This window comes from Macaca fascicularis, chromosome 13 (genome assembly GCF_037993035.2).
Source record: "Macaca fascicularis isolate 582-1 chromosome 13, T2T-MFA8v1.1".
NCBI classification, from domain to species: domain Eukaryota; kingdom Metazoa; phylum Chordata; class Mammalia; order Primates; family Cercopithecidae; genus Macaca; species Macaca fascicularis.
This window is the reverse complement of record NC_088387.1, coordinates 43760414-43780618: the sequence shown is the minus strand read 5'-3', so window position 1 is coordinate 43780618 and position 20205 is coordinate 43760414. Positions and strand designations below refer to the sequence as shown.

Genomic DNA, 20205 nt, shown 5'->3' with positions numbered 1-20205 from the left:
GAGGAGGTGAAACTGTTGCTAATGGAATAAGGCACAAGGTCAAGGATTTAATAAATTCTAAAAGTGTCTACATGTATCACTGATAACCATATTATTAGAAATATCAATGTATAGAAATATAAAGTATATGGTATTAAAAACAGACCTTGCTAATATAAACATATATAAAGTATGTCACTTCTCTTGTAATAACAGTATAAAGATCTATCTATAGTTTACCCTTTGCCTGGTACTCTTAAACCACTCCTCCAATGGTCAATATTGACCTTGAATCAACTGCTGCTGAACCAAGGAGACCCCACAGATGTCTAGATTCAGCACCTAGAGGGCCCCACCTACACTCTATGCTGGGTGTTCCCATGATTCCAGAAAAAATTAATTGCAATTTGCATTATTAAGTCCACAGGCAAGTTTGAAATCTAACTAGAAATAGTAGCAGCAAAGGCAAAACAAGTAGGAATTTGTTAGAAAAGCAACAGGATTTCTTAAAATGTTTCCAGTTCAAGTCAGAATTAAGGTGAACATTATGTCCCACCAGCTTTACAGAGCCGTAGATGTTTTGCTGTTGTTCTTTCAAGAAAGAAGAGTCTACAATAAACATGTTCATTTGAGAAAAATACTGTGTTTGTTAACTTTTTGTAGCCATCCCCAAGTTACTTTAAACTTTGTATGTTGTTCAAGAACAGAGTTTATCCTGGTTAGGATGTGTTCATAGCTGATGCATCTCCCAAAAATTTTTCATGAAGGCAGCCAGTTTCTGAACATCTTCAATCATGACAGCATTATACTGAGAGACCTGGATGCCTCCCACAGACCTATGCCTTTTCAAGGACAACATATTGAGTACAAGAGCTTTCTCAAGAAATCTTTTTTCTAGAGCATCATCTCCTTTGACATTGCCAATGCAGAAAGGAATACTCATCTTGCTTCTATTTGGGGGCTCCACTGGACATACGTAGAATCCTTGAGAATTATCAATAATCTCATAAATCATTTGAGATTTGAGATTTGATGGAGCTAAGTTTCTCCATGGCCGTGGCACCTCCACTGTTTTTAATCCACTCGGGGACCAAGCCCATGAGGTAGATGCGGAAACATAGAGGCCTGTTGTACAAGGAGCTGTTTCCAGCCTGCACCTTGTATTCCAGGACCGAGGGGCACTCTGGGAGGTCAAACCCCAGCAAGTCATCAGGGACAATCACCACGGTGACTGCAGCAGAGCCAACATTCTTCTGGGCACCAGCAAAAATCACATCAAACTTGGAAACATCCACTGGCTTGGACAGGAAGTTTGAGGACTTGTCACAAACCAGTACTGCTCCCTTGATATTGGGTATAAAGTCAAACTCCACACCATGCACCATCTCATTTGCTCAATAGTACACGTAGGAGGCAGCCAGGTTGAGGTTCCAGGTGCTTGGATCTGGAATTTTTGTATAACTCCCAAGTTTAGGGTGAACAATATTTATAGTCCCAAACTTCTTGGCTTCTGCAGGCTTAGGTGACCAAGCTCCTGTCACCACATAGTCCTGTCACCACCTTCCTGCTTTCAAGCCAGTCAGGTTTAAGGGGACAGCACTGAACTGGCCGGACCCATCTCCTTGCACAAAAATCACCTTAATGTTGTCTGGAACGGCTAGCAATTCCCGCACAAGATTCTCTGTATTGTTCATAATCTTGGCAAAATCTGATGACCTGTGACTCATTTCAAGAACACTAATGCCAACTCCTTTGTAGTCTAATAATTCCTTTTGTATCTCTAACAACACTGAGTGCGGCAGCTTGGTGGGACCAGGCCCAAAGTTGACCACCTGCCTCGGGGAGTCCATGGTGCGTCGGCGAGGGCGGCGAGTCAGCCAAGGAGGACCCAACACGTGAATGGCTAGTGTTCCCGGCCGCTGCCGTGAGAGTCTACACTGTTCTTATTTTTTCAATTTCAGATATTTACCAACAGTGCTTCTCCAAGTGTTGGACAAATAGAATTTTTTTGAACTTACAGATTTTGATATGCTTGTTTACAACCATCTTTTCAATTTGAATGTCATTCTAGTTTATGGGGGAAGTATGAAATGAAAAGTATTCTTAAAAATGTTTTATTGGCTCATGACTGTAATCCCAGTACTCTGAGAGGCCAAGGTGGGCAAATCATTTGAGGTCAGGAGTCCGAGGCCTGACCAACAGGGTGAAACCCTGTCTCTACTTAAAAAAAAAAAAAAAAAAAAAAAAAAGCCGAGCGTGGTGGTGCATGCATGTAGTCCCAGTTACTGGGGAGGCTGAGGCAGGAGAATTGCTTGAACCTGGGAAGCAGAGGTTCCAGTGAGCCGAGATGGCTCCACTGCACTCCAGCCTAGGTGACAGGGCGAGACTCCGTCGCAAACAAACAAACAAACAAACAAAAAACCACGTTTTATTAATACTACCCACAAAATACACTTCTCATTCTGTTTTTTGTGTGATATGCATTTTTAGTTATCAAAATTTTCTGAATTATATATGCAAAGATTGTGGTCTTCTTGTGTAGAAACCTAATGATCCTGTGACTTTGTTCAGAACTGTTGCTAACTGTTATGTATCATCATATCTCTCTGATAACAAAACACTTCTAAATTTCCCAAGGACTTTATTACTTACATACATACAGTGATAGTGACAGGAGCGTCTACTTCCTTGGCAATTGTGAAGATTAAAAGGGATATTAGATTTAAAGTATACAACACTGTGTGCACGGGCTTAAAAATTAGTTATTTTTATCAGCATTTAACATTGCATTTTAAATTTGTTTTTCTTTAAAGTTAATAGAGATATTTTATTGATCATAGAGAAAAACATGGTTTTCATATAGCTCCATATTAGGTTCAAATTATTGTGTACCCCTGCATTGTTTGCATTTTCTATATTGAATACAAGATAAACTGTAAATAAGGAGTTTGAATAAACTCTTTTTGAATACTGCCCAACATTTTTAAAATTCTCTGTAATTTTCTAGAATCTACTTTCAAAATCATATTTAAAATTGCAGTTTCAGAATGAAAAATTCTACTCTCTTTCATGTTAAAAACAGTAGTGTCAATTAAAGCTCTGTGGATTACAGACAAGTATGAAAAATATTAGGCGATGACAGGCATAGTTTAAGAAGCTTTCTATAATGCAGTATTGTTATACATTTTATTTTTTACCATTAACAATTAAAGTTTACCCGTTTTCCCAGGAATGGGTTAATCAAATACATCAAGTCATGCTGCTGACAGATTCAATCCCACTAAAATATTTCATTTTTTAAGAGTCAGAAAGAAATATGTTTGTTCTTATAAAGAAGAATAAAACAAATATTAGCAAAAGGTATCATAAACAAGGAAGGTCAGATATGATCCCTGCCAACTCCACTAAAATCCCTCACACAAACGACACATTGATTTTCACAGAGGAATGACAGTCAAGTGGGTCAACATTATATTCACATTTATTGTACTGATGTCAGAGTTGCAAGCCAAGATAAGATTGCAAAAACAATTTTTTAAAGTGGCATATTTTATTCCATCTAAATATTTGTACACACACACAATACACACACACAATATTTATGTATTTTTCCCCCCTCTGGTGATTTCTCATGGCCAAATTCTCTTCAATCTGGTGTCCTTCCGGCATTCTTAGACCTCCACACTCTTAAAGGCCATTGCATATGACTAGGAGCAAGGGACTAGATCACTGGCCAGACAGATGGTGAGGAATAGTTAATTGGGAAGATGATGAGTTACTCAGACTATGGCTTTGTCAAGGGAAATGAAAAATAGATTACATCTGTTTTAACAATTAAATGATTTCTCAATTGCTTATTTCAAATAATATAATAAATAAAGGTTTTTGAAGATACTAAGAAGCTTACATATATTAATCTCTTAATTCTGATGATGGTTTTATGGGGATACCAATACTAGTATTCTTATTTTATAGATGAGAAATCTGAGACACTGAAAAATTAAGAAAGTCACCCAGGATCACTCAGAATACGAGGAAAGCCAAGAATCCAAACTAAGCAGATTTTCTCCAAAGTCATTAGATAACTACATTATGTCTCTGCTTTGAGTTCTAGAATGTTTCCAAATATATTTGTAATTATAAAAGTAAAATATGGTCACTGAACACAATTTGGAAAACATAGAATGGTAAAAAACAGACAACCAACTGTAACCCTCCCACCTAAAGGGAAGCATTTCAAACTGTTAGTAGGTTTAACAGGGTTGTAATAATTTCTATACATTCTGCATTTTGATCTGTTTTCTTTTTTTTTTTTTTTGAGACAGAATTTCGCTCTGTCACCCAGGCTGGGGTGCAGTGACCGGATCTCGGCTCACTGCAAGCTCCGCCTCCCGGGTTTAGGCCATTCTCCTGCCTCAGCCTCCCAAGTAGCTGGGACTACAGGCGCCCGCCACCTCGCCCGGCTAGTTTTTTGTATTTTTTAGTAGAGACGGGGTTTCACCGTGTTATCCAGGATGGTCTCGATCTCCTGACCTCGTGATCCGCCCGTCTCGGCCTCCCAAAGTGCTGGGATTACAGGCTTGAGCCACCGCGCCCGGCCTGTTTTCTTTCTTTAAAAATAAAACATGGTTTTCTTCAAACATTATATTGTAAGCATTTGACTTTAGCGATAGCTCTAATAGGTTAAGAGCATACTGGTCATTAACCTTTTTTTTTTTTTTTAACGAGAAAACCAGAACAACCTAAATATCAATGGATTTTCTAGGAACAATCAAAGAATTGAGATAGTAGAGTAAACTGGTACCCTGAAATATGGAGACACTGCCCGAAAAATCACCGATCTCACAAGAAACAGATCAGCTTACCTGGAATAGAAGATGCCGAAGCCATGACCTGATAGAAGCACCTAAAGAGTAATTTTAACAAATGGCTGGAAGTGGAGTGCAAAATAGCATGAGGAATAAACTCCTGAGGTTCGCAGTCTTTGAAGTCCCTAACATGTTGATGGGTTTTACCTCCAGTAAGTTCTTATGGTAAAGAATCAAGAAATTCCCTGGTGCTTCTGGCCTGGGGAGCAGTAGAGAAACCAACTTGAAATATACCCAGATCATTCTCCATAACAAAAACCTGGCTGGCAGGTAGGAGAAAAGACCTTATCAGATCATTATCACACCTGGGAATAGGACAATTATCTAACGAAGCATCCTCTGGCCTTTCTGTCTCACCAGCTGGAGAAAGAAACACGTGTGAAGGTCACCGCCAAGAGATGCAAGGTCACTAAAAGATTGATTTAATTATAATATTATAGAAAGCTTCCTTTCCCCCATAAAACCACCAAATCAACAAGGTTTCAGTTTAATAACTGTGGATTACAGTTGAAATAGCTGCAAGTCTCAGGTTTTAAGAAGTTCCTAGGAGAACACAAAAGCAACAGAGGAAAGAAAGTAGATGCTAGCGGAATTTGAAACTCCTGACACCTACAGCTATAACAAAGATTAAACACAACACAACTCACAGTCAAATTAACAGACAGCCTCACAGTAAAGGTGTGTTTGCATAATTTCCTATTATCTGATACAAATATGCTCAACTTTCAACAAAAAAATTGTGAGACATTAAAAAAGTCAGGAAATGACAGTCTGAAGAGACAAAGCAAGCATCTGAATATGACTCAGAAGTAACACTGAAATTATCAGACACACATATGTAGGGATATTTATAATGGCCAATATGTTACAGGTAGAATTAGACAACATTCAAGAATAGATGGGTAATATAAGCAGAGAGATGGAAACTGAAAAAGGATCAGAAGAAAATGCTTGAAATAAAAGAACTAATAACAATTAAAAATATATTTGATGGACTCATCAGCAGACTGAATATGGCTGAGGAAATAATTAGTGAGCTTGAGGATCCTTCAGTACAAATTCAAACTAGAATGCAAAGAGAAAATAAGATAAAGAAGCTGATTTCGAGATGCTGAACTGAAATGATCCTCCTTCTTCAGCCTCCCAAAGTGCTGAAATTACAGGTGTGAGCAACCATGTTTGGCCTTTTTTTTTTTTCTTTTTCTAATCTTGGTAAATCGAAATGGTGTAACATGGTGGTATAATCACCACTGTTTTAAATTTTATTTTATGGATTACTAACACCATTACTGGTATATAGTGATTATTTTTTGTTCTAAGTCTTTAACTGTATTAAATTCATTTAATTTCCTTATCTGTATTAACTCATTTATTTCTCATATAGCTCTGAAGTAGGTACTATTAATATGTTCATTTGTGGATAAAGTAATAGTCACAAAAAGTGATTAAATAGCTTTGTCCTCACAACAGGGACCATTAGAGTTGACGTTTATTTGAACGTGACCATTATTATTATAGAGTTCATACCATTAACCTCAATTTTTGAGTACTTCTCTGCTTGAGATGAAACATATTATTTTGTGTAGTCATTCCTGATTGAAATGTATTTTCATGATTTAGTTCTTTATTGCAGCATAGAATTTTTTAATTAAAAAAACTAAATCTGGAAAATACTTGAATATGACAGGAATACATAAATTTATCATGAATGATTGAATGTGGCAGTCATTATTTACAAAGTCTTTTTATTCAAAGCTATTTATGGAATTTTATGATAAATAACATTTTGATTTTTATAGATAAATCTACCTTTCATTTAGTTGATTTTCTGACTTCGATATTCAGCTTTGAAAAGGTGATCTCCTGTAGTCCCAGCCACTTGGGAAGCCGAAGTGGAAGATCTCTTGACCTAGGAATTTGAGTCCAACCTGGGCAACATAGTGAGACTCATCTCAAAACAAAACAAAACAAAACAAGGTGGTCCCCATCTCCATTACTATATAATTAAAACGAGATGTTTCTTAACAGGCAAGTACTCTTTATCCACAAGCTTCTTCTTAGTGTTTCTTCACTTCATTTTAACTGTCTATTCTGAACATCATGAATTATTCTGTTGATATTGTATAAGGTTCTCCAAAGAAACAAAACTATTAGTATATAGATATAGAAGATTTGTTACGGAAATTAACTCACACAATTATAGAGGCTGGCAAGTCCCATAATCTGTCACATGGATGCTAGAAACTAGTGAAAACTAGTGAACTAGGAAAGCAAATGTAATTCAGTCCAAAGCTGAAGACCTGAAAACATGGCGGGGGTGGGGAGAACTCCTGTAAGTTTTCCTGCCCTGGAGTCTAAAGGCTTGAGATCCAGGATTTCTATTGCCTGAGGGGAAGATATGTGTCCCAACTCAAGGAAAGATGCAGATAATTTGTCTTTCTTCAACCTTTTTGTTCTATTCAGGGCCCCAACTAATTGGACAATGCCTGGCCACACTGGGAAGAGTAAATCTTCTTTACTGATCCGAATGGCAATTTCTTTCAGAAAGACATGCCCAGAAGTATTTTTAGCCAGTTATCTGAGCATCCCTTAGCCCCATCAGGTTGACAAATAAAATTAATCTTCTCAGATATATACTAAGACAATACGCCATCTTATAGTCTAATTATGTCATTTTAGTGGACTTTCATTGTGAACACTTGTTCTTTTGATAAGTATAACTTATTTATTCCAGCTCTTATTTTTCACTCTGAACTAATCAAGCTCATAGAAACCACAATTCCTAGTACGTGCCATTGGTAATTATTAGTGAGCATGTGAGTATCTGGAGCTATCTGTGTCATTGTACTTTTGAGTGCCCAATGCTCTGAAACATCATTTATGCATTTATTTAATACATATTACTTGGGTCTTTACTATGTGCTAAGAAGGTGAGCAAATTTTCTGTAAATGGACAGACAGTAAATATTTTAGACTTTGTGGACCACACACATTTTGTTTTCTGTAGTATCCTGCCCCTTGTCTTCCTCCTCCTACTTCTTCTTCCCCCAATTTTTCTACAACCCTTTGAAAAAGTGAGAACTGTTATTAGTTCCAAAGCCATACATAGGCCATTTGTTGATTCCTGTTAGTATCAGAGTTTCAGTGGTGGGTGATGGCTGATGCTGATAATGTCTACACATTGACAGAACTCACAAAATTTACACCTGATTGAAAAGGATTCCAAAGGAATACAGGCCACTATAATGCAACCTATGAGTTGGGAGATTCAGAGAAGACCATTCAGTAACATTGAACTGAGACCCAAAGTGCACCTGTGAATTACTATCTTGTCCTATTAGTGTTAAATTTGCAGTCTCTTGAAAACCGTAGATCTTAGGAAGACAGGGTCATTGTGAACCTTCACCACTGTATCTTCAGATCCTAGCTCTATGCCATTAAGGAATATATAAATAGTTGCTGAATAGATAAAGATCAGAATTTGAACAAAACTAGGGTGGAAAAGATACGTCTCAGGGTCCCTTCACATTTCTCACTTGAATGCAAGGTAGACAGCAGCTTGCTCTTTTGGTTGGTAGAGAACCTATCTGAGACTGTGTGGGAAGTTTGATCACTATCATTTTGTTGGCGCGCACTCTATGTCATAAGGTGAAGTAGGGATAAGCTTAAGGTGAAGACTGGGTAGTGATTTACCAATCAACTGTCACTTTTTAATTAAGTGGAAAGTTCTTTGAGATTCTGACAAGAGGCTGTCATTCTCACCTTTCATGGGTTATATTAAAATTTTATCCATGTCTATGCCTTTCTAAGTATTTTAGGGAGAGGTGAAAAATTCACCATGTGAGTTTTGTAGGTAAATCAGAAATGGAAACACAGATTTTAGAGGCAAATAGGTCTTTATCCCAGATTTAATGTATATACCTCACATCTTTAATGAAGGATAAAGTGGAAAGTGGTATTCACATTACGCATGGGGTTTACCTGGGTTTGGCAAAGTTAGAAAGCAGGTAACTCGACTTTAAGTGCTTTCTGTCTTGGGGTTCCTCTGCCTTAATCTTTATGGGTGACTAAGTTTTTACTCCTGATTTCATAGATGTTCAAGTTTTTTTTTTAAGTATAGGTATATTTTATTTTTAGGTAAAATTTAAAACTTAGAAGTCTTCATCATCCTCACTAGAACCTCATACTGAACTACTGAGACTGTACCTCGATAATAGATCTCCATTCCTTTTGCTGTGACTTTTGTCTAAAATACCATCTCTGATCCCTATGACTGCTATAATAGCTTTATGACTATTGTACTTCCATCCGTGTTTTTCCACTACGGTTTTCTTGTGATTTGCATCCTGGGTTATAATTCAGAAATTCAAATCTGATCATGCTAGGAACTTACTTAAAACCCTTCAGTAACATTCCATAGCTGAGAAGGCTTTTCTCAGCATAAACTGTCCGAAAGTAGCAGTTGGAGCTAACTGCTGCCTACTGGCCTAGCTGCATCGTAAACCAGAAACTTTAGCTTTTCATATCAACTAGATTGGCCTTATTTCTATACCAGAAGTCATATAGTCCTTTCCCACCTCCAAGCTCTCAAAAATCCTGAAAGCCATACTTTCATAATACTTCCCAAGCACGGAGTTACTTAATCTCCATTTTCAAGTCCATATGAAATGTCTTTTTATCCAGGGAGATGCTCATGATTCTCTTGCATTTGTTAGATTTCTCCATTGACCAGGACTCATAGAGCCCCGTTACTCTCTTCCTTAATAATTGTCAGAAATATAAAAATAGAGAGCTCAACTTGAAGCTAAAGAAGAGAGAAAGAAGAAAACTGTTGGAGATATGTTAATAATTACAATTAGCAAGCAAAAATATCTTTTAAAATTACTTTAGGAAATTGGAATTAAAGAATGGGTAAGACTACTTGTGTGGTGTGTTTATTTGTGTATGCATGTGCTTTTACATTTAAAAAATACCTTACATGTAGTTTTCCCAATTACCATATATTACTTTTAGAATCAAAGGACAGTAGTTGTTTTTGTCTCATCAATCAGAAGGTATGCTTAAAGAGTTCAGAAACTGTTATTTTTATTCTAAGGACACTTGTAATTTTAGCACAGTGTTTTGAACTGTTGTCACTTTTATATACTTGGTAAATATAATGAAGAAAGAAACTAAAAAGAAGTGTTTAATAAATAAATAAATTTAATGCCTTTGCCATACTCCCATGTGGCTTAATTAAAATTTATTTTTCTTCTTTTTTTTTTTTTTTAGTTCTGTAGGGCCTTGCTTTTCTGGATAAAAATATAGTGATAAATTCACCCACCAAATTTTCTAAAGCTGTTTCTCCTCAAGTAACATGCCTTTAAATAGGTTTATTTTCAAGACAAGGCCTTAAGAAGTGGGAAACCAGGGTAGTGGTGAAATAGCAGGAACAACATTTTATGTGTAAGAGTCCATTTTAATACTCTGTTCATACTATATAGAGATTATCTTGTTCTAATACAATATGTATCAAAACCCAGTGTCAGATTCTTAGACTCCAAGGAGCAGAATTGACTCTACATGATTTTAAATTTCAAGCAGCATTTCTGAGATTGGAAAAAAAAAATCTCTCAGTAGATATTTCTTCTCTGTAATTCTTTAATTATATTGAAGGAATATTCTCAAAATACACTATCTACCAAGTTTTAAAAACATTTCTCTAACTAGGAAAGTAGTGTCACTAGGGACTTCAATAATCTGTCTGAAGTACATATAGCAACATCTGGACTATTTGCAATCTATTAGCCCTGGATCCAAAATAGCTTTTCTATTCCTAAGTAATCAGTTCTGTGCATTTCCTTACAGCTCTGAGGATTATACTGAAAAACAACTGCCAATTTTTTTAAGGAAATAAATTTAAATAATCATGGAGAATTAATTTCTCTTCAATCCAGCTAATTTTCTCCTACTACTGCTGCTGCCATGGTCATTTTTACTAGATAATGTAGATATGGGTGTAATATCATGAACTAAAAAGTGGACATAATTGCAAATTTTGGGCAAAAATGTGTTTGGGTTGGGGTGATGATAACAAACAATGTGATATTCTCATGTTTTCAGTCTTGAGAAGTCAAATGTCTCTGTAGGATACGATGTTAAGGTAATGTTTTCCTGTAAAGAAACAAAAATGTTAATGTCTATAATTGTATTGGTAGAAAGTATATTTCAGATGTTATGTAAAATTAATTTTTAGAAACCAATTTATACTTGTTGTAACTATATTATACAGATAACTAAGCTAAGGCAAGTGTTTGAAAGGGGAAGAAAAGTGTTTATTTAAATATACTTTTTTCTGTTTTGTTTTGTTCTGGTTTTGGTGTGTTTGCCAAAGTTCTGTGTTAATGGAACAATCTGAAAAAAAATATGTAAAAGGGTCGATGAAGTAAAAAGTAGCATATTTAATTTATATTTGAATTTAAACCTATGGCTTTTAAACTTAGGGAAATCACAGACCTTTCTGATGATCTAAAGAAAAACATAAATATTATCCATAGGAAAAAATGCAAATGCAAATAAAAACAGCACATATAAATTTCTACTACAACCCTTTAACTTCCCTTGATCCTCCCTTCCACAACACTTCCCACCCCTGTCCTTCCACCTAGGCCAAGGATTCTGGTGAACCTTGCCTTAGAGCATGATCCCCTCCATGACTCCAGGTAGCAAGTGTTATTGGCATATAAATTATATTATGCAGAGAAATAACAGTAAGGCTAAAAATATATACACAGCAGAATTAGATTAAGAAGAGTGAAAACATCCTGAAACCAACATCTGTACTGTTTAATTAAAGATGATTTTTGGAGGTTGCTGGGGCTGGGGGCTGGAGGAAATGGGAGACACTGGTCCAAGAATACAGAGTGAAATTTTAAAATGAGATGATTTTTCATTTCCATCTTTAAACTCTTCATTAAAAAGTTAAAATCCAAAATAAATGCATATAATTTTATTTCTCACTTAATTAAAATAGACCCAACTTGTGAAGTTTATTTTTTTAATGTATGGTTGAAAATGGCTTTTCTTCCTAGTACTTATTTTTGGTAATAGAAACACTAGACTGTGAATTCCTTTGGCATAAGAACAATGTCTCATTTTCTTCTTCATATTTAGCACCTTGTAAAGGATCCACCATACTTTACAAGGGAAGTAAATATTTGTGAAGGGAGGGACCAATGGAGGAACAAAAATAGAAGAAATGAAGAACTTTAAGAAGTGAATAGGAAACAAACAAAGGAATGAATAAAGGACTGAAAAAAAAATAAAAAGCAGCAGTATAGCCAATTACCAACTTATTTATCAATGTACCACAAAGGTCTCCCTCTTTCTGGCTTTGAATTCTTCCTACTGAAATGACAACTTTCTTAGTAGTATAAATATGTGAAAAAGTTGCAGAAGAAATAAGATTTTATGCTAAAGAGAGCTTCCTCAAACTCAGTCAGGCTCTGTTAGACTCTTTATGGTACTGTGAATAAGGCATGATACTTTGGGCACTGGAAAAAACATATTGAAAATGCCCCAGTTTGTGCTTCCCTGTCTCTCTCCCTTCTGTCTGCTGCTTTCGTAATTTCCCAGATTCAAACCCTTCACTTCAATATTCTAAAATCGTCTCTTTCTGCTCATCAGTCCATTAACTTTACTCTCCCTTTCCTTCACAGTTGATCCTTATTTATCATTGAAATGGACCTTCTCACCTACATTACTGGTGACTGAGTCATAAAAAGGTAAAGCATTTGCACATGCATTCTGTACCTTGAAACTTTACTGAATTCCTTTACCAGACCTAGGAGCTCTTTAGATGAGTCTTTAGGGTTTTTCTATGTATAAGGTCATAACATCAGCAAACAACAACAGTTTGATTACTGATTTATATGCCCTTTTTATTTTTTTATTGTGTGATTTTTTTTTTTTTTTTGGCTCAGACTTCCAGTACTATGTTAAATAGAAGTGATGAAAGTGGACATTCTTGTCTTGTTTCAGTTCTCGAAGGGAATGCTTTCAACTTTTCCCCATTCAGGATTATGTTGGCTGTGGGTTTGTAAACATTAAGGTATATCCCTTCTATGCCAATTTTGCTGAGGGTTTTAATCATAAACAGATGCTGGATTTTGTTGAATGCTTTTTATGTGTCTATTGATCATATGGTTTTTGTTTCTAATTTTGTTTATATGAGGTATCACATTTATTGACTTGCATATATTAAACCATCTCTGTGTCTCTGGTATGAAATCCACTTGATCATGATGTACTATCTTTTTGATATGCTGTTGGATTAGTTTAGTTGGTATTTTGTTGAGAATTTTTGTAACTATGTTCATCAGGGATATTGGTCTCTAGTTATTTGTTCTGGTTGTTGTTGTTATATCCTTTCCTGATTTTGTTATTAGGGTGCTACTGGCTTCTTAGAAAAATGTAGGAAGGATTTCCTCTTAATCTTTTAGAATACTTTCAGCAGGATTGGTACAAATCATCTTTGAATGTCTGATATAATTCAGCTGTGAATCCATTTCCCTTTGAAGTTAATCTTTACTTTTAGTCCACTGTGGTGTAAGAGAATATTTTATATTATTTTGATTTTTTTAAATTTATTGAGACTTGTTTTGTGGCCTATCACATGGTCTATGTTGAAGAATGTTCCATGTGCTGATGAAAACAATGTATATTCTGCATTTGTTGAGTAGAATGTTCTGTAAATCTGTTAAATCCATTTGCTCTCAGGTATAGTTTAAAACCATCATTTCTTGTGACTTTCTGTCTTGATGACCTGTCTAGTCCTGTCAGTGGAGTATTGAAGTCACCCAACATTATTGTGTTGTCATCTATATCATTTCTTAGGCATAGTAGTATGGCGTTATGAATTTGGGAGCTCCAGTGGTAGGTGCATATGTATTTAAGATTGTGATATTTTCCTGTTAAGTTAATCCTTTTATTATTATATAATGTCCTTCTTTGTCTTTTTTTACCCTGTTGTTGTTTTAAAATCTGTTTTGTCTGATATAAGAATAGTAAATCCTGCTGACTTTTAGTTTTCACTTTCATGGAATATCTTTTTCCACCCTTTTACCTTAAGTTTATGTGAGTCCTTATGTGTTAGGTGAGTCTCTTGGAGACTCTTGGAGACAGCAGATCCTTGGTTGGTAAATTTGTATACACTCTGCCATTCTGTATCTTTTAAGGGGAGCATTTAACCCATTTAAATTCAATATTAGTATTGAGATGTGAGGTACTGTTCTATTCGTCATGCTGGTTGTTGCCTAAATATCATGTTTATTTTTCACTGTCTTATTGTTCTATTGGGCCTGTGAGATTTCTGCTTTAAGGAGGTTCTGTTTTGATGTATTTTGAGGGTTTGTTTCAAGACTTAGAACTCCTTTTAATATTTCTTATAGTGCTGGCTTGGTAGTATTAAATTTATCTAAAAAATGCTTTATTCTTCATTTATGGAGTTTCGTTTTGCTGGATACAAAATTCTTGGCTGACAATTATTTTGTTTAAGGAGGCTAAAGATAGGACCCCAGTTTCTACTAGCTTGTAAGGTTTCTGCTGAGAAACCAGCTGTTAATCTGATAGGTTTTCCTTTACAAGTTACCTGATGCTTTTGTCTCACAGCTCTTAAGATTCTTTCCTTTGTCTTGAATTTAATAAGCTGATGACTATGTGCCTGGGTGATGATCTGTTCGTGAAGAATTTCCCAGAAGTTCTATCAGACCCTTGTATTTGGATATCTACATCTCTAGCAAGGCCAGGTAAGTTATCCTCAATTATTCCTTCAAATAAACTTTTCCAGCTTTTAGGTTCTCTTCTTCCTTAGAAACATCAATTCTTCTTAGGTTTGGCTAATAATTTAACATAATCCCAAATTTCTTGGAGATTTTGTTCATTTTTTTAAATTCTTTTTTTCTTTGTCTTTGTGTGATTGGGTTTATTTAAAAGCCTTGTCTTCAACCTCCAAGGTTCTTTTTTCTATGTATTCTAGTTTATTGTTGAAATTTCCCAGTGCATTTTATATTTCTATAAGTGTGATTTTGATTTCCAGAAGTTGTGATTGTTTTTCTTTCATATTTATTTCTCTGTAGAATTTTTCTTCCATATTGCGTATTGTTTTCAAAATTTCTTTAAGTTGATTATCACCTTTCTCTGGTACCTTCTTGAATAGCTTAATAATCAACCTTCTGAATTATTTTACCTGGCAATTTGGAGATTTCTTTTTGATTTGAATTCATATTTCGGGAGCTGGCATGATATTTTGGGGGTGTTGTAGAACCCTGTTTTGTCATATTACCAGAATTACTTTTCTGGTTTCGTCTCATTTGGGAAGACTATTTCAAAAAATTGTTCTTGAATTTATTTCTGATTGGACTTTTTTTTTTTTTTTTTTTTTAGTTCTTGCTTTTTCCTCTTAAGGATTAGAGTTTAATATTTATTTTAGCCTAATTTGAATTTTGGTGCTTGTGTGGGTGAAGACTGTATAAGGTCCTTAGTTACAGAGTCTTTGCGTGCTGACTTTGTCCAATGCCTGCTGTAGTAGTTGTATTTTTGGTGTATAGGCGAGTTCTCTGTCTTCTATGGAGTTGAGATGGTAGGTATCCCTTGAAACTTATCTTGTTCTCTCATAGTGTATAGTTTATTTATTTATTTATTATTTTCCTGGTATTTTATTTACGGAGTTGATGGTAGGTAATTCTGGGTAGGCACCTGTTGTGGCTAAGGCAGGTGTGTAGATGTAATGCCCATTGGTCGGCCGATGTCCTAGCCTTGATGAAAGTTGCTGGGGGAACTTTTTATTAGACGTGTTGAGGTTTTGTCAGGGTGAAGATTAGGAGCTATTTCAGTTCCCCTGACAGGTCAGCAGGAAAGCCATCCATCTCACGGTCTCACTTTGTTGTCCCAGTGTTGTGACTATTCAGATTGTACAGGCACCTCTTTCTGTCTATAGGAAGGTTGATGTTCCAAGTAGGGAGGAATTATGACTCTACCTCTAGTGCAGGGCTGAATCTGGAATTCACTACTCCTGTGGAGCTGTACTCACCCTGGATTGTTCCAGAAAGGCAGTCTATAGGTGCATCCATGCTGCATTCCTGTGGGGGAAGCCCCAGCTGTGTCTGTGGTAGTATGCCAGTGGGGAACAAGGACCCCTGCTCTGAGGCCCTTTATGATTATAGAGGCTGCCTGCCTGTTGGAGAATAAGGGCAGGCATTCTCTACTTCACCTAGCACTGAAACTGTGTCTCTGCTGTGAGAAAGAAAGTACCTACGAGTGGGAAGATTTGGAACTCAAGGCCTGCTGTTCAGATTCTTATCCCATGAGGCAATACCTTGATGTGGTGCTCTCCTCCTTCCTTTAGTGATGGGGCTTCCTGAGAACCAGACTGCAGCAATTGTTACTGCTTTTCTGGGTCTAGCCACCCAGTGGGGCTCCATGCTGGTGCTGGGGAATACCTGCAAAGAGTTTGTGATGTGATCCATCTTCAGGTCTCTGAGACAGCCATGTATACCAGCACAACTCTAGTGGATGTGGCAGGGAAGTAGAGTAGACTTGGTGAGAACACTGGTTGAAGATGTGTTTAGTGTTCTGGCTTTCTTGAATGCTGGCTATGCTAGCAGTGAAGTTGTCCATGACTGCTAGCAACTTCACTGCTAGCATAGCCAGCATTTGAGAAAGGTAACCAGGACCTCTGGTTAGCCAGGATTATTCTGGCAGTAGAATTAGCTGTTGCTTTCTCCTTCCTGTTAGCAGGGTTATTCTGTTATGAGTTGCTGTAATGGCAAGAGTTGGTTGGCCTCTAGCCAAGAGGTGGTGCTTTCAAGAGAGCATCAGCTGTGGTAATAGCAGTGGAATATAAGCTTGGCCTAAGTTGATCAGGGGAGATATTCTGATATCTCAGGTGATGGGTGGGGCCATAAAGCTCTCAAGAGTTTTTGTCTTTTGTGTTCAGTTACCAGCGTGGGTAGAGAAATGTCATCAGGTGGAACAGGGTTAGGCGATCTGAGCTCAGACTTCTCCTTGGGCGGGGGGCTTGCTACAGCCACTGTGGGAGATGGGGTGTGGTTCTCAGGCCAATGAGGTTTTACCTTCGAGGAGATTATTGCTGTCTTTGCTGTGACATATAGCTCACCACAGAAGTGAGAGATAGCTTGTAGCAAAAGATCTCACCCAGCTCCCGCACAGTTGCTGAGGCTGGTCTTGCTCCCCGCCCTGCTAACAGCACCAAGTTTAGATCCAGGCAACCTGCCTGCAGAACACTGATCTTGTTCCAGGCCGTAAACTTCCCGGCTGAGAAATCATGCTCGGCTTTCAGGCCTCTCCCCTCTCAGTCTTCCCACAATGTCGTCGGTGGCTCCCATGCGTGTATCTGCAGCAGTTTCTGTTTGCTCCCCAGATTCTACTCAAAAAAGCCCTTGCCCGGTCAAAATTATTACAAAATTTGTTCAGAAGTTTCTTATACCCTGTGACTCCTCCCTAATTCTGCTGGCTGCCTTCCCTAAGGGCCCCTGTGAGATATACCCAGGGATGGCTTTCCCAGGCTTGAGCTTTGGCGACTGGGAGTGCCTATAACGTCTTCCCACAGCTACTTTTACATTTCACGCGGCTCCCTAAATCTGTTCTTGCTCTAGCTCAAGTTATGTCCTTCTCTAGTGATCTGGATTTTCAGATTCCCTGGTGGGGATATGTGTTTGAAGGAAGGTTTTCCCTCCTCAGATTTTGGGAACACACAATTTTTCACCTGTCTGGTGGAATTTGCAGCGGTGTGCCACCTCTTTCAAGGGATTAGTGAATTCTTTTAGTTTCCTGGCATATTCCCACAGTGGCTCTTGAAACAAAAGTTCACTGTGTGAGTCTCCACACACTGTTCTGTCCATCCAAGTGGCAGCTGCACACCCCGTCTCTTATCTACTATCTTCCTTCCTTCTATTTTATAATTGTTTTAATTAAAATTTTCATTCAGAAGTATCATAGCAATTTATCCGTTTATCAGCATTTGTACTTCAATTCATTTACCGATGTAGATTCCCCAGGTCACACAGATCATAGCCCATGTTCTTAATCTTTATGTTCTTCTTATTAGCTTATATAAATAGTTTGTCAGGTGAAGATGTTCACATTTAAAACTTCTTTTATGTTGAAATATGGCATACATTTAAAAGAAAAACATATCCCATCAATATTTATTTCATATGTACATTCGCAAAAATAATTATTAAATGATTCCCTTACTTGAAAATAACAAAGATATTAAAAATAATTTTAGATTTTACATTTGTCTTTATAATATTTAAGTTACTAGAGTTCTTTTTGGGGTTCATACGTGATATGGAGACCTTATTTTCCTGCTTTGGTGGGAATAACGGAGGTAAGTATTTTTTTTCAAACATTACCTGTTGAATAACCAATTTTTTTCCAGCAATTATAAATGCTAACCTATGTATATTGCAAACCAAAATGCCTTCACCTAGGCCTTTTATTATGAATAATTGATTTTGCTTATTCATTTATTAATTATAAGTTTATAGAAGAAGGAGGCAAAGCAAGATGGCAGAATAGAACTCTCCAACGTTTGTCCCCATGCAGCAACACCAAATTGAACCAACTATCCATGCAAAAAAAGCATCCTTATCAGAAATAAAAATCTGGTGAGTAGTGACAGCACCTAGTTCTAACATAATATCTAGGAAAGAGGCATTGAAGACTCTTGCATTACCTACATTACCCCTCTCCCATTCCTTGTGTCATAGGGAGAGACAATCTGTGTCCTGGGAGAGGGACAGTGAAGTGAGCATGGAACTTTGCATTGGAGTTCAGTACTGCTCTGTCACAGGGGAACATGACACATGGCAGAATTCTGCTGGTTTCTGCAGGGGACCATCTATATCAGCCCTGGGCCAAAAGGAATTCCCCACCGGTGTAGGAGGAACCTGAGTTTAGCTGGCTTCACTTTTGCTGACTAAAGTGGCCTGGAATCTGGAAGAAAATTGAGCAGCAGTCAGGCCACAAGAACTGCAGTCATTGTATAAGCTCTAATGTTTTTCTGGTCTCAAAGGCAGTGGACTTGAGGTATGTGTAACCTAGCATGACACCAGCTGTGGTAGTCAAGGGAGTGCTTACATCATTCCTCCCCCAACTCTAGACAATGCAGCTCAGTGAGAGACTCCTTTTGCTTGTGGTAAGAAGAGAAAAGAGTACAGAGAACTTAGTATTGCAACTTGTGTACCAGCTCAGCCACAGTAAAATAAGGCATGAAGCAGATTCCTGAAGCCTCCAATTTCAGGCCTTAGCTTCTGTATGGCATTTCCAGATGCACTCCAGGCCAGAATAAAATCAATTGCCTTTAAAGAAAGAATGTAATCCTGGCAGAATTCACCACCACGTATAAAAAAGCCCCTTGGCCTTAAATAAATGTTAGCAATAGGCAGTAGTTGCTATGGGCCTTGGGCAAGACTCAGTACTGTGCTGGCTTCAGGTGTTACCCAGTGCAGTGCCAGCTACAGCATCCATGGGAATGCTAACATAACTTTTCTCTAATTCCAGGTAGCACAATGCATAGAAACTCCTTTGTTTGGGGAAAAAAGAGGAAAGGCGTGAGACACTTTGCCTGGTTACTATGGGAATTCTCACTTATCTTACCCAAGTCTGCCAAGGTGGCACCCCCAAGAGTCAGCAAGAGTTGCAGCATTGCTGGGCTTGGCATGCCCCCAGTGCCAGTATGGTTGCAGTGACTACAGGCTTAGAGCACAACACTCAATTCCCTTTGAATACTTAGAAAGCTTTCTCAAGAAGGATGACCACAAACAAGTCAATACTAGAATACTTAACTCTTCGATGCCTAGACATCAGCAAACATCTTCAAGTATCAAGAACATCCAGAAAATCATGACCTTGCTGAGCAAGCTAAATAAGCACCAGTCACAAATCTCAGAGTGTTGGAGATATGTGACTATTGAGACAGAAAAATCAATAAAGCAGTCTTAAGAGAGCTCAACAAACGAAGATAACACAGAGAAGGAAAGCAGAGTTCTGTCAGAGAAATTTTAAAAATATATTGAAAAAATTTTTTAAACAGTAAGCAGATATTCTGGAACTAAAATATCCAATTGAAAAGCTGAAAACTGCATCAGGGTCTCTCAACAGCAGAACTGACAAAGCAGAAGAAAAAATGAGTCAGCTTGAAGACAGACTATATGAAAATACACAATCAGAGGAGAGTAAATAATAAAAAAAGTAGATCAGGATAAACATTTTAATCTAATAAATAATAATAGAGAACTTTTCAAACCTACAGAAAGATATAAATTTCCAGGTAAAAGAAGGCCATGAAATAGCA

General features: G+C 37.2%; 1 long non-coding RNA gene and 1 pseudogene across 1 annotated transcript in view; both read right to left on the bottom strand.

The window, feature by feature from the left end:
* LOC123568352 (uncharacterized) overlaps window positions 1–20205 on the bottom strand; it is a 553309-nt gene that overhangs the window by 283264 nt on the left and 249840 nt on the right. The gene's annotated exons all lie outside the window — the stretch shown is intronic.
* On the bottom strand, window positions 710–1848 carry LOC102145071 (phosphoserine aminotransferase pseudogene; annotated as a pseudogene).